General features: G+C 21.3%; 1 long non-coding RNA gene across 1 annotated transcript; it reads right to left on the reverse strand.

Moving 5' to 3' along the window:
- Window positions 1–2: 2 nt before the first annotated feature.
- On the reverse strand, window positions 3–11795 carry LOC129610938 (uncharacterized). The gene is made up of 3 exons (XR_008697112.1): window positions 11707–11795; window positions 1134–1331; window positions 3–261 (listed from the first exon to the last, which is right to left on the reverse strand). It is a non-coding gene; the product is annotated as an uncharacterized LOC129610938 (long non-coding RNA).
- Window positions 11796–12253: the final 458 nt, after the last annotated feature.

Genomic DNA, 12253 nt, shown 5'->3' on the forward strand with positions numbered 1-12253 from the left:
TACAGGTGGATAAAATTTTATATTTTTAAAATTTCAATAATTTACAGTCTAATAGTTTTTGGTGGATAATATTCGATTGCATTATATTTGCATTATTTATTTTTAAATACAATATATATAAACATATATTATTAGAAATAAATGTGGTAGCACTTTTATTTTATATTAATGTTTATAAATACATATATATGTATATGCATTCATGTATATATATTTTTTATTTTAATAGAACGAAAATTTATCTTAAATGTCTAAACATATCTGTTAACATAATAAATATAAATCCATTAATTAATATTCTTTTAAATTATATGATGAAAATTCAATATTAAATGGAATTTATGTACAGTAATACCCGGTTAATTTTATCGTAAATATAGTTAATATTTGTTCAGTTAAATAGATTTATGTAGTATGGGAATTTATGAATGCTGATTGCTTTTCAAAATAAATACACGTTAATTGTAATTTTTAATAAGGTATGGGGTCTCTAAAAGACACCTTCTTAGAACGGTTAAATATTTAATAGCAACCGCTTTAAACGAAAATAGTTCATAATCTTTTTTAAAGTAATTTTTTCTAAAACAATATATGTATATTTATTTGCAATTATTGTACAAATTAATAGAATGTTCTGCAGTGTATTTATTTTTTTTTTTTTGTTATAATAACAGTGACTTTTACTTTATGTATTTTATTTATTTAATAAATTAATGATGTGCATACTTTATTAATAATGAGTTTTATTTTGTTTAATTTAACTAAACTTCACATAATAAATAGTTACTTAAATGAGACCCACATTTTCATATATTAAATTCTAAATTATTTGAAACAAAAATACTTAATTTTAAAGTAACGTAAATAACGGGGTATTACTGTACATATAATTATAATCATATTTTTATAGCCTATATGCATAAATAATATGAAAATGTTTAAATTATTAATTACTTGAAAATAATAATTAGTTCATTATAAAAAGATTCACTATAATTAACACATAAATTATATATATTTATATTTATTTTTATATTTTTATTTCTCTATAATTTTTACAATAATTTCAAATTTTAAAGTTTTTCTTTATTTTTAGGAAACTTTTTCATATTTACTGTATTATATATACGTACTATGTATGTTGAAAAATTTGTATTTTCCTTTAATTTTCATTTTGTGTTTTTTTTTTGTTTGTTTGTTTGTTTTCGCGAATAGAAATTTATTTTCTATCTCAATAGCGCAGTCGGTTCGTCTTGTGTCTCTAGAGGTATTATGCTGCTGTTTTCATTAGAAATGAACTAAAACTATGTCAGAAAATTTTCAAAATATTCCTTTAATTTAGAGAAAAAATAAAAATCTTGTTTTGTTAAAAAAAAAAACATAAAATAAATAAATAATAAATAAATGTAGATATAAATAATAGAAACACAAGTTATACATATGTTTGTATGTACATACAAATATATCAACAAAATTTTCTTGCTAAAAATCTGTCGATTAAGTAGACAAAAGAATTTCTAATTAAAAAAAAGAACCGTAGATACAATACTACAATAACAATTTGTATATACATATGTACGTTTTTATAGTACACATATGTATGTATATATAAATTTGTTTATATATATATAAATATACAATTAAATTTTATTTTTTAAATTTTAAATTTTACACTTATAGCTAGCCTATGAAAAATGGTTTGAAAATTATGCATAGACTGAAGAAAAAATATTTAAATATATAAAGGACAGAAAAAGGGAAGAACAGAAATAAAAGCAAGAAAGAAAAAATAAAAATTAAAAAAATTTCTAAATTCCTTAAAACAAAAAAAAATCAAATTCTTTAGAAGTACAATACGAGTATGTATGTATGTACATGAAAATATGTACATAACCTGGCAGATAGAAAAAAAAATTTCAGTTTCCTAGGTAAATATAATTCTATTATATATTAACTATATACTATATGATAATTATACTCAACATAATTAAATTCATGCATAAAAATTAATTTAAAATCTATCTCTTTATTATTATATTTTATTGTAAAAAGCTTCTATTTTCTATTTTCATCTAAATTAAAATTAAATAAATCTCGAAGCGGTTTTTTGATATATCACACAGAAAATAATTAGACACATTTCTGGTTTATTAATATTAACAAGTAAAACAGTTGATTTTGGTTTATTAAAATTTAATCCCCGCCTACTTTAAGTTAACTTAAAACTTTAAAAATTTTACATTCGGTAATTTGTGAGGTAGTATAAGTAATTAAAATTTTATTTAGTCACATTTTTGCTGAACAAAAATTGACTCTTTATAAAAGAGGTTTATTCAACAATATGCCGTATGACAATATTTGATGAATTTGTTTTTAAAACCACCATCGGAAATTTGTACGGGAGGTAGCACTTCCGGTTTGTTAATCTTGCCCATTTTTAATATCGATTTGGATTCAAAAATATATGCATCTCTAACAAATTACAAATATATTCCCAAAGGAGTACATTGACAACAGACGAAGAATTCGATTACTTAGATCGGATTTAATACTGAGCAAGGATGTATATTATATATACTTTGTGCAGTTTCTTGTTTTGGCGTTACATACACCGTTACAAAAAGATTGTACCCCCTGAAAATTTCGATTCTTGATAATTTATTTCTCTGAAATTGCAATATTTTCCGAATTTTTTTTAAGGCGAAGATTAACACTTTTTAGATTTATTCTTGATCCTAACGATATGCAATAAGACAACATATAATGTTCTTTTATTGTTTATAAAAACTTTGCCACTTCCGAAATCAGTGTGCTGTTTTTGCATTTTAGTCTTATTCAAGTATGATCTATAAAAAGTTTTTTAAAGAATTGTTGTAAAATGTAAAAAGTATTATTATCGGTATATTACCTGGTACCCAACCCCGATTTTAAAATATACTTAAATGTGAGTAATGGAGAAATCAAAACTTAGTTCTGATTTTATTCCCCTAAATAACACGCTGTTAGATCTTAAACATAACTATAAAATTTATAATGACATTTTAAATGTATAGTTGACTTTGAACAACTCTGGTTTTTTAATAAAACAAATCAAAAGTTAATAAAATTTAATGTAAAAAAAAATGTTTTAGTTTATTTTTTATGAAAAATAACAAGAACAACTACATTAACTTAATTATACAAAACGCAAAACAAATATAATATTTTAACTGTAAACTTTTTCTGAATTCATGTAAACAAACAATCGCAGCATTTTTTGTTTTTTCTTATAATGTATTCCCATATTAATAAATTTTTACCAAAAACATTTAAAAAGGAAATTAAAAAAAGATATAATGAAAAAAATTTACAGTCATACATAAACAAATAATTTGTATATTTCCTAATTAAAAAACAAAAAGAAAAACAAAATCAAGAGAAATTTTTGCACCTTGAATTTTTTTTTTGATTGATTGCTGTAAACGGTTTATTTTTATATAACAAGATATACATATTTTCATAATGCTTTATTTAAACACAACAAAAATTGGAAAATTAATATGAAAATATTTTAATATTAACCGCAAATAATTAAGGAAATGACTAAATTTCTTAATGTAACATTTATTATTTCAAAAAATTTTACCTACATGACAGTTACCTAATTTCGTTAAATATTGTTATAATCTTACTAAACATTTATAGTAATAATATTAATTAAACAAAAATAAATTCAAAGTATTTTTGAAAGAGAGACCAAACCTTCAATCCACTTCTTTGCTGTGACGTAAGTATGTAATATAATATCATTTCCTTTGTAATATAAGCTTCTAAATCTTTTACTTTAAGTCTATTACATTAACTTATTGCAAAATTACTTGTTATACAAAGTATTAACGGAAGTATTTCACTCTAATTTTTAATATTCAATTCTTATTGATTTTTAAAGTTCTATGCTCTATATATCACAAAATTACATATTTACCGTAGTAGACATTAGTGCAATGCAAAAAAATTTAATTTCCTTTGCTATATTGTACAAAATCAACAGTATACGTTTGTATACAGTTGTATCGTACGTTATTATATGATATGCGTATGTTCAACAAGCAATTTTTAAAATTAATTTCACTTTTTATAAAATATTATTTATGTACCACCCCGGTGATTTACATTCAAAAAATCAAAATAAATTGGATGACTGGGAAGTTAATACCCAAACAATTATTTTATATGTATATGAAAAAAAGAATCTTAATTTCATAATTCACACAGTTATTGTAGAAAAGGAAAAACTAAAAGAATTACAAATAATTCAAAAAAATTATTATTTTATTTATTTAGTATAACCAATATCAAAATTAAATGGCACAATTTTACAATTCATTAACATTTGAATATAAATTAAAAATAGGATTCAACCGTATAATTAATGTAAATTTTTTTTTTAATTTAATATTTAAATATTCAACCGGATTTTTTTAGCAAAATATTTTGTAAATTCGTGCACATATAATATATTAATATGAATTAATTCCATGTACATACGAGTATTATATATGTGCGCGAAAATTGAAATTTATTTAATAAAAAAATAAATATGGAAGAATATTAAAAAACTTAAATATGAAGAAAATTGTAATGCAAATTGAATTATAAAATTAAATTTAATTGAAAACTAAAATATATTTAAACCATAATCAAGAAATTACGAATTAATTACAATTGTTTAAATTAATTACGCTACATTACAATTGTCATTGAAATTAATAATGGTCATATAAATCCTAAAATAAATTATATAATACAATTTATTCTTTACAATAAGAATGTACCTTGGTAAAAGAATACAGAGGCTGAATGTAATATTTCTCAGAGATAAAAATAATTGAAAGTTTTCTTTCAAAAAATCTTGCATGGATTTTATATTATGCTCACATCCTATTACTCAGATATAACTCAATAGATCAATTATAATGAGTCAACCATTTGCGCATTTTGAAATTAACTAATATTAAATAAAATTTTTAATATTTACTTATCAAATTGTGGTATATGAGTTATATGAAATATTTATATTAAGTAAAGTATATGTATAAATGTATAATAGTTAATTTGTTTTAATTGTATCGGGAGGCTATTAAAAACACATCTTAAAAATGGCAATAATAATTACGATTATAAGAAATAAATTTCTTTTCCAATTGCATTCATAATAATTGCTTTCATGTAATAGCCATGTAAAATAAATTAAAATGCAAATTTAGCAATATACTATATATACGCAATAATACCAAAATATATTTTTAATGTTTTACTATTACGATGTGTTTAAGTACCGTGATAAATTAAAAAAAATTTGAAATAATATGAAATATGTGTAAAGAAATTTTACTCCAAAAAGATAATTTAAGAATTTTAAAGAATTAAAAATATTTAGTGCATTTTTGCAAAAATAATTATAAAAAAAATATCATTTACCAATAATTTTAGATATTCTTTAATTGCATTCTATAAATTTATCAAATTTTATATTTATGTGCTATATTATATATTTTGGATATCTTCCAAAACTATTCAAAAATTCGACAATGTGAGTACATATGCAGATTTTGATCTTATATAATGATTCTTTTAAATATGTTAGACATTTTAGAGTCTATTGCCCATTATATTACATATAGTCAAATACCTTCAGAAAGAAAAATACATAGTTTCTTAAATAAATATAAAGAAAAAAAATAAAATTGAAATAAAATTTACTACATTTAAAATACATAAGATTGATTGAAATTAGACAAAATTATGAAAAGGATCGGGAATGAATTTTTATAGCAAAATAATATCAAATCATAGGTTTGTATGTAATGGAAACGGATGCAATATAACTTTTATCGAAAATTATCAATAACAAAAGTCAAAGAAAATTATACATTTAGTTATATAGTCGGTAATTGCTCATATCAGCACAAGTTTAACTTTGAAGCGAGTTATCTCCTCGTATACGTAACTTATTAAATAAAGTTGGGTCAAACCAATGGTTTGTATTGTAGCAATTTTCCCTTCAACAAGTGAAAATTCTGCTTTTAAATAAAGTCTATGTATACCTATCACATTATTAAAATTATTTTCATTCATATACGAAACTATTTCTAGAATTGCATATATTTAGGATGATGCATATATGGAGTCTGAAATAAAGCAAAAATTAATATAAAGTGGGATTAACATAATGCCCGATTTTAAGGGTTAATTGTGTGAGTTAAGAAAAATAATTATATTTTTTAATGTCATGGAATTTACCGTTAGCTTTTTGCGTTTATAGAAATTTTAAAAATCATGCGGTTTCGGAAATATAAGGTGTCAAAAATTCAAATTTTACAAATTTCAAGAGGCGATAACTTGAGAGGGGGCGGAGATGGAAAAAAATTTTCTTCAAACGAAATGAAGAATTTATTAGTGTCTAAAAGCCCCGAAAAATTCAAGCTTCTACAAGATGGAGTCTAGAAGAAAAACGACATCAAAAATTTGGAAAAAACGGACTTTAAATAACGGGTAAATTTGAACGGCCATTTTGTTTTTCTAAAGTTTAACTATAGTGCACCGCGCTAGGGGAAGCAAGCCACTGTCTTTTTGCGTTTGCAAAATTTGAAAAATGCTTATGGTTCCACTGCACTAAATAGTTAAAAAATGGCATTTTTATGGTTTTGGTGGGGTATAACTTCTAGAGGGGGGGAGATAGGTAAAAATTTTGTTCTGCGGAAATAAGTTTCTTGTAAAGATCTATATACCTATTAAATTTCAGCTTTCTATCTTCAAGGGTGTAGAGTTTTGTAAACAAAAAAAGTGTCAGACGGAATATGACAGAGTGAAATTAATAAGCACCTTTTTTCAAAAATTTTTTTTATAAGTGCTAAAAAGTTCAAAGAATTATACATTTGTTTAAGCTTATTAAAGTATAATGTTAAAAAACTGTAATATCAGAATTAAATTTTAGATGAAAATTTAAAAAAAAAGTTTTTTTTGCTTACAAAAGAAGAGGTAAATGCGGCAGGATTTTTTGTTTTCGATTTAATCGTATATGCAAAAGATATCTTAAGGCTACGAGTAAAATCATAAACAATCTGTCCAAATACTTAAAAAGAAATTTTGAGAGTTGCATGTATGATGCAAATTTTAATTGACACAAAGTTTCGACAATGTGTTAAAAAGCGCACGTATATTTTCTCAAATTATTTAAGAAACACAAATGAGCCAATGTAAATAATGCTTTTTTATATATTATTGTAATGAAATTAGACGTTTATCGCAGATTTTCATCTAACGAATATACGTATACATATTGTTTTCCTTTCGATAATTTAATTTTTTTTTGATTTGAATTTACACAAAATGAGCATGATTGTTTTTGACAGAAATATTTTGTGAGTACACAATGCACAAGAACAAAAACAAAATATGTATTTAAAATTTAAAATTTCTTTAATTTTACATAAAATAATCATGAAGGTTGATGAATTTGGCATAAGAATACTAATTTTACTAAAAATTTTGTAATACATAAAATAATATTATGTATTATTATGTACATAATATACATAATATACACTTTCATACTGTATACGAAATAAGCACTAAATATATATATATATATATATATATATATATACTTATATTAATTATATATACTTATATAACATATATACTTATTTATGTTTATACGTTTTATATACTTATTTATATAAATTGTTGTTTTCTTCTTGTTTTAAAAACAAAATCGTGAATATTGCAAAATAATTGAGCCAATAGTTTTAAAAAATTAAATATTTTTTAATATTGAAGTAATAATAAATATTGTTGAATAATATTTACAAAATAAATATTTGTCTAACACGATATTCGCCCATATGTCAACAATGACCTTTCTGTTTTATTTACGTGAATATAACAATCTGAACTACTACTGGATAGTTGAAAGTAGGTTATAAATCGAATAACATATAGTGTATATGAGAATTCTCTTATTTAAGATTCTTATGGACTTCTTAATAATTTAATTTAAAATTTTATTTTGAACAATATAAAATATATTTTAACGTTTAAATATAAAAATATATTTTTACTTTAAAATCCTTTTATTTTATTTAATAACTAAAATTTTAATAACTATTGTCACAATTTTCATTTTCATTCAAATTTTTTTTAATGCACTACGAATTTTTAAAATCATTAGGGTTTGTAAATTTTCACTGATTTCGTTATAGAAGGGCACAATTTGGTCGAACGTAATTATTATAAAGTTAATTAAAAAAAAATACTATACATACTTATAATAAATAAAAATACTATTTTATTGTCTAACATACAAGTATTAAAGTTGAAGTCAAATTGCAATAAAAGTAAAAAACTTATAATCACCTTTAATTTTTCATTCAAAATAAATGAAATGAAATTATGGCCTTCATGGCAAAAGAAGAATTGTATATATGTACTTATATATAGAAGCAGTTAGATTATCTTGAAAACTATCTTTAAACTGCTTTATTTTCGAAACTAGAAAATATTTGTGATACATGTGATTGTTCATAGAGGAACTCAGAATCTGAAAACTCAAATTTTAACTAAAATGCAAGAATAGCTAATTAAAATAAAAATTTTTCAATCATGTGATTAAAAATATGTTTAATTAAATTAAGGAGATGAAGAACATAAAAAAGATAATTTAAAACTTTACTAATTTAATTAATAATTTAACTAGTTTCTGAGAAATTCTAGTGACATTAATGAAAAAAATTTTCCTTTTATTTCTCATAAATATAAATAAATTTTCTCATTCATTCTTCTTGTTTTCTAATCTTTCTTATTATATACGTTTTGTTTTAGTTTCAAAATTGAATTCCCTATTTATTAAAATACAAAAAACGAAAGGAAAAACAAGAAAAATGCTAACATCTTATAATATTTGTATACAACTTGTAGCTTTTTAACACAAATATAATAAATTTCTTGATTTTCTTTTTATATTTTTATGTTTTTATTCTTACAAAATTTTCTTTTTTATATTTTCTTCTTTTTTCTGTTTTTATTTTTTTTTATTTTCAATTTCAATTTATAAATTTTTATTATAAAGTTTTTATAAATCACCTGGGAATGCTATGAATTAACATCAAATGTAAAATAAAAATTAAAAAATTTCTTTTAAATAATTTTAATCGACGGTATCGTAAGAAAATGTAAAATTTCGTATTTTTATGAAAAATTCTAAATTTTACGATATTCTAAATATAAATACCGGAATCTGTTAAGAAAACTAACAATAATAAATTAAAAATATTATAGTATAAAAAATATATAGTAATAGTAAAATTTTTTTAGATATCCGATGCAAATGAATCAGTTTTTGTAGTTTTTGTACAAACAAACACATGAATTTAAGGAAAATTGACAAATTTCACATGTTTATTTATTTACGATTAACGAGTATAGTACAAAGATCTATGTTAGTAATAGTATAAATATACATATATGCTGTTCATTTTAAATGGATAATATATAATTAAAAATTTGATTGATAGTTTGTATGAGGAAAAATAATTTTGTTGTGTACATAAAATTTATTTGATATCTTCAAAAGAATTCATTTTTTTTATTAAAATATTAATGTGACATACGTTATTATTACGAGAAATCTAATAAACGAATCTGTTCTTTTAAATTTATCAAAATATTTTCGAGGAAATTTTTGAATATAATAATGTGTTCAGTTTTATTTAAAATAATTTTATTGAAAGTTTAAAATGAAGCGATTGAGTGTATTTAGTAAAATAAATTAAATATGCCATTAAATTGAAATTCCACGCAATAGAATTCTAGACTAAGACAACATAATTATTATGCATATTCATAATAAAGTCAAAAAACTTGGAAAATTTCTTTATTTCAACATTACTTGTATCTATTAAACAGAATAATATTAAAAAATTTTTTCCAAAATGAAAACATTTTTCATTCATCTTTAATATTGTATTATATTTAATCAGAAGAATTACAAAAATGAATTCAAATTCTAAATATTTTCTACTAAATCAAAATACCTTCCATAAATATTATTGTTACAAGGATTATGTACAGTATTGTAATTAAAATACATGATAAAACAATGGAAATATAGCATAAATTTCGAACTATTTTGTACTTCATTTTTTATAATAGATAGAATGGCTTAATTTAAAATCATTAAAAAATTTAAGAAATTTCAATAATTTAATTATTAAAATATTGATGCTAGTATAAAAATTTTTTTGTTTATTTTATGAAAATTCAATTTTATCGGAAAATTTATAGCAAATAATGATATAATTAAAGGCGACGGAATTTCAAAAGTGTTTTCAAAAGTGTTCTATTGCATTGAGTTGTAAATGTTGTATTATAAATATGACATATTACTAACTGCTTTTTTACGGAGTTTTTGTAAAATATATTTACTAATCACGTTTATGAAATTAATTTAGAAAATTTTTTAATAAATTGTAGAATATCTTCCTCCTACTTTTATTACTTTTTAAAATATTTTATATCAATTTTATGAAGACATGTATATGTATACACATATAAGAGTTCTTATGCCTTTTAAATTAAGAAATACTTTGCCTTTTTTGAATTAACCACAAAAAGCAAACAAACACATACTATACTAAATACTTTTTTCGAGCTGTGTATGTAACAAATTTGATGAGAGCAAATTTTAAATAGCATTAAAATTGTAACAATCAATTCTTTTAATAATCACTTTAAAATAAATGTACAATAATAATATAAACGTAACACTCTATATTTAAATAAATTTTATAAAATACAAGTTCCCGTTCAATTTAATTTCAAAGAAAATTTCTTAAAATAATTGCAACGTTTATTCATTTTTGACTTTATATCATTTGGAATTTAATTCATAGCACTTTACCTGGGATTTTCTTTCATAAAAATAATCAACAAGCATTGGAAAAGAATATCAAATATAAGAACTGAATATCTGGGCTTTGAAATAAATCATAAATATAATTTTAAATTAATAGCTTTATTTCACATTGTTCATATAATTTTTAAGTATTTTTTTAATATAAATTTATAAATTTTCATGTACATTCATACAAATATAATGCATTTATTTTGAATAAATGTTATTTAATTTATAAACGCTGAGCAGTTATTATATATTTAATAATAAGTCAAACATTTTTAATTTGTTTTTTTTTTTGTAAAAATTTTTTATTAACACAAAAATTTTCATAAATATCCGTTTTTATTTTCGTATTTGTACATTTATATATATACAAAGAATTTCGTATAACACAATGTTAAGTATTTTTTTTATATTATTTTTGCATACTTATGTTTTAATTAAATTTCTTCAAATAAAACACAAATTTAGCTAAACTTTTCACATTCCTTATAGTAGAGAATATTAAAACACTGTAAAATCCTATAATATTTATTTATACTTATATTTTATTATGCAAATATTTCAAATAAAACACAACAAAAAAACAAAAAAACCAGTTAACTTGTTGAGCTAAAAATTTTGCAAGAACTTAATAATAGAATATTAATAATCTCGCGAATTTTGAACATCACCAACTTCATCAAAAAAATTCCATATAAACTAGAAATTTAAAGAAAAGATTATATCTAAAACAAGAACAAGAAAAAAAACAAAATCCCGTATACTACCGCATAAAAATTATTATTGTACTCCTTAACACTATAGTAACGGTTAATGTAACTGTATTAAGTTTAGGGAATTGACCCGATTGAATCACCTCCTAAACTCTAACTAAATTAAAACAAGCACAAAAAAAATTTATAAATTAGAAGAAAAATGAAAAACGTTTGCTTTTGTTTTTTTTTCTTTTTTTTGTTCTTTTTGTTGTTTTTAAATTTTATTTTTGACACACAGCTTTTCTTCTCTTATTTTTTACTCTTGTTTTCTTTTATTATTTGTTTTGTTTTTATTTTATTATTTTTTCTTTTATATTGCTTATATTTTTTTTCTGTGTCGTTTATTTTTTTTTTTAAATTTTCCTCAGTAAATATTCACTATATTATGTTTTTTATGGGAAAAAATATTATGTACGAGGGAAATTTAAATAAATTTTGTGAATTTTTTTTTTGGTAGATGAAATTTATAGATGTCTTATCCCATGACTTCAACAAATTTTTAACAATAGTAAATAAAGCTGTAGCTATAGCAGTTCTTGACATTTTAATAAATCTCTAT

The sequence above is a fragment of the Condylostylus longicornis genome, unplaced genomic scaffold, assembly GCF_029603195.1.
Source record: "Condylostylus longicornis isolate FDR11 unplaced genomic scaffold, ASM2960319v2 ptg000048l, whole genome shotgun sequence".
Taxonomy (NCBI): Eukaryota; Metazoa; Arthropoda; class Insecta; order Diptera; family Dolichopodidae; genus Condylostylus; species Condylostylus longicornis.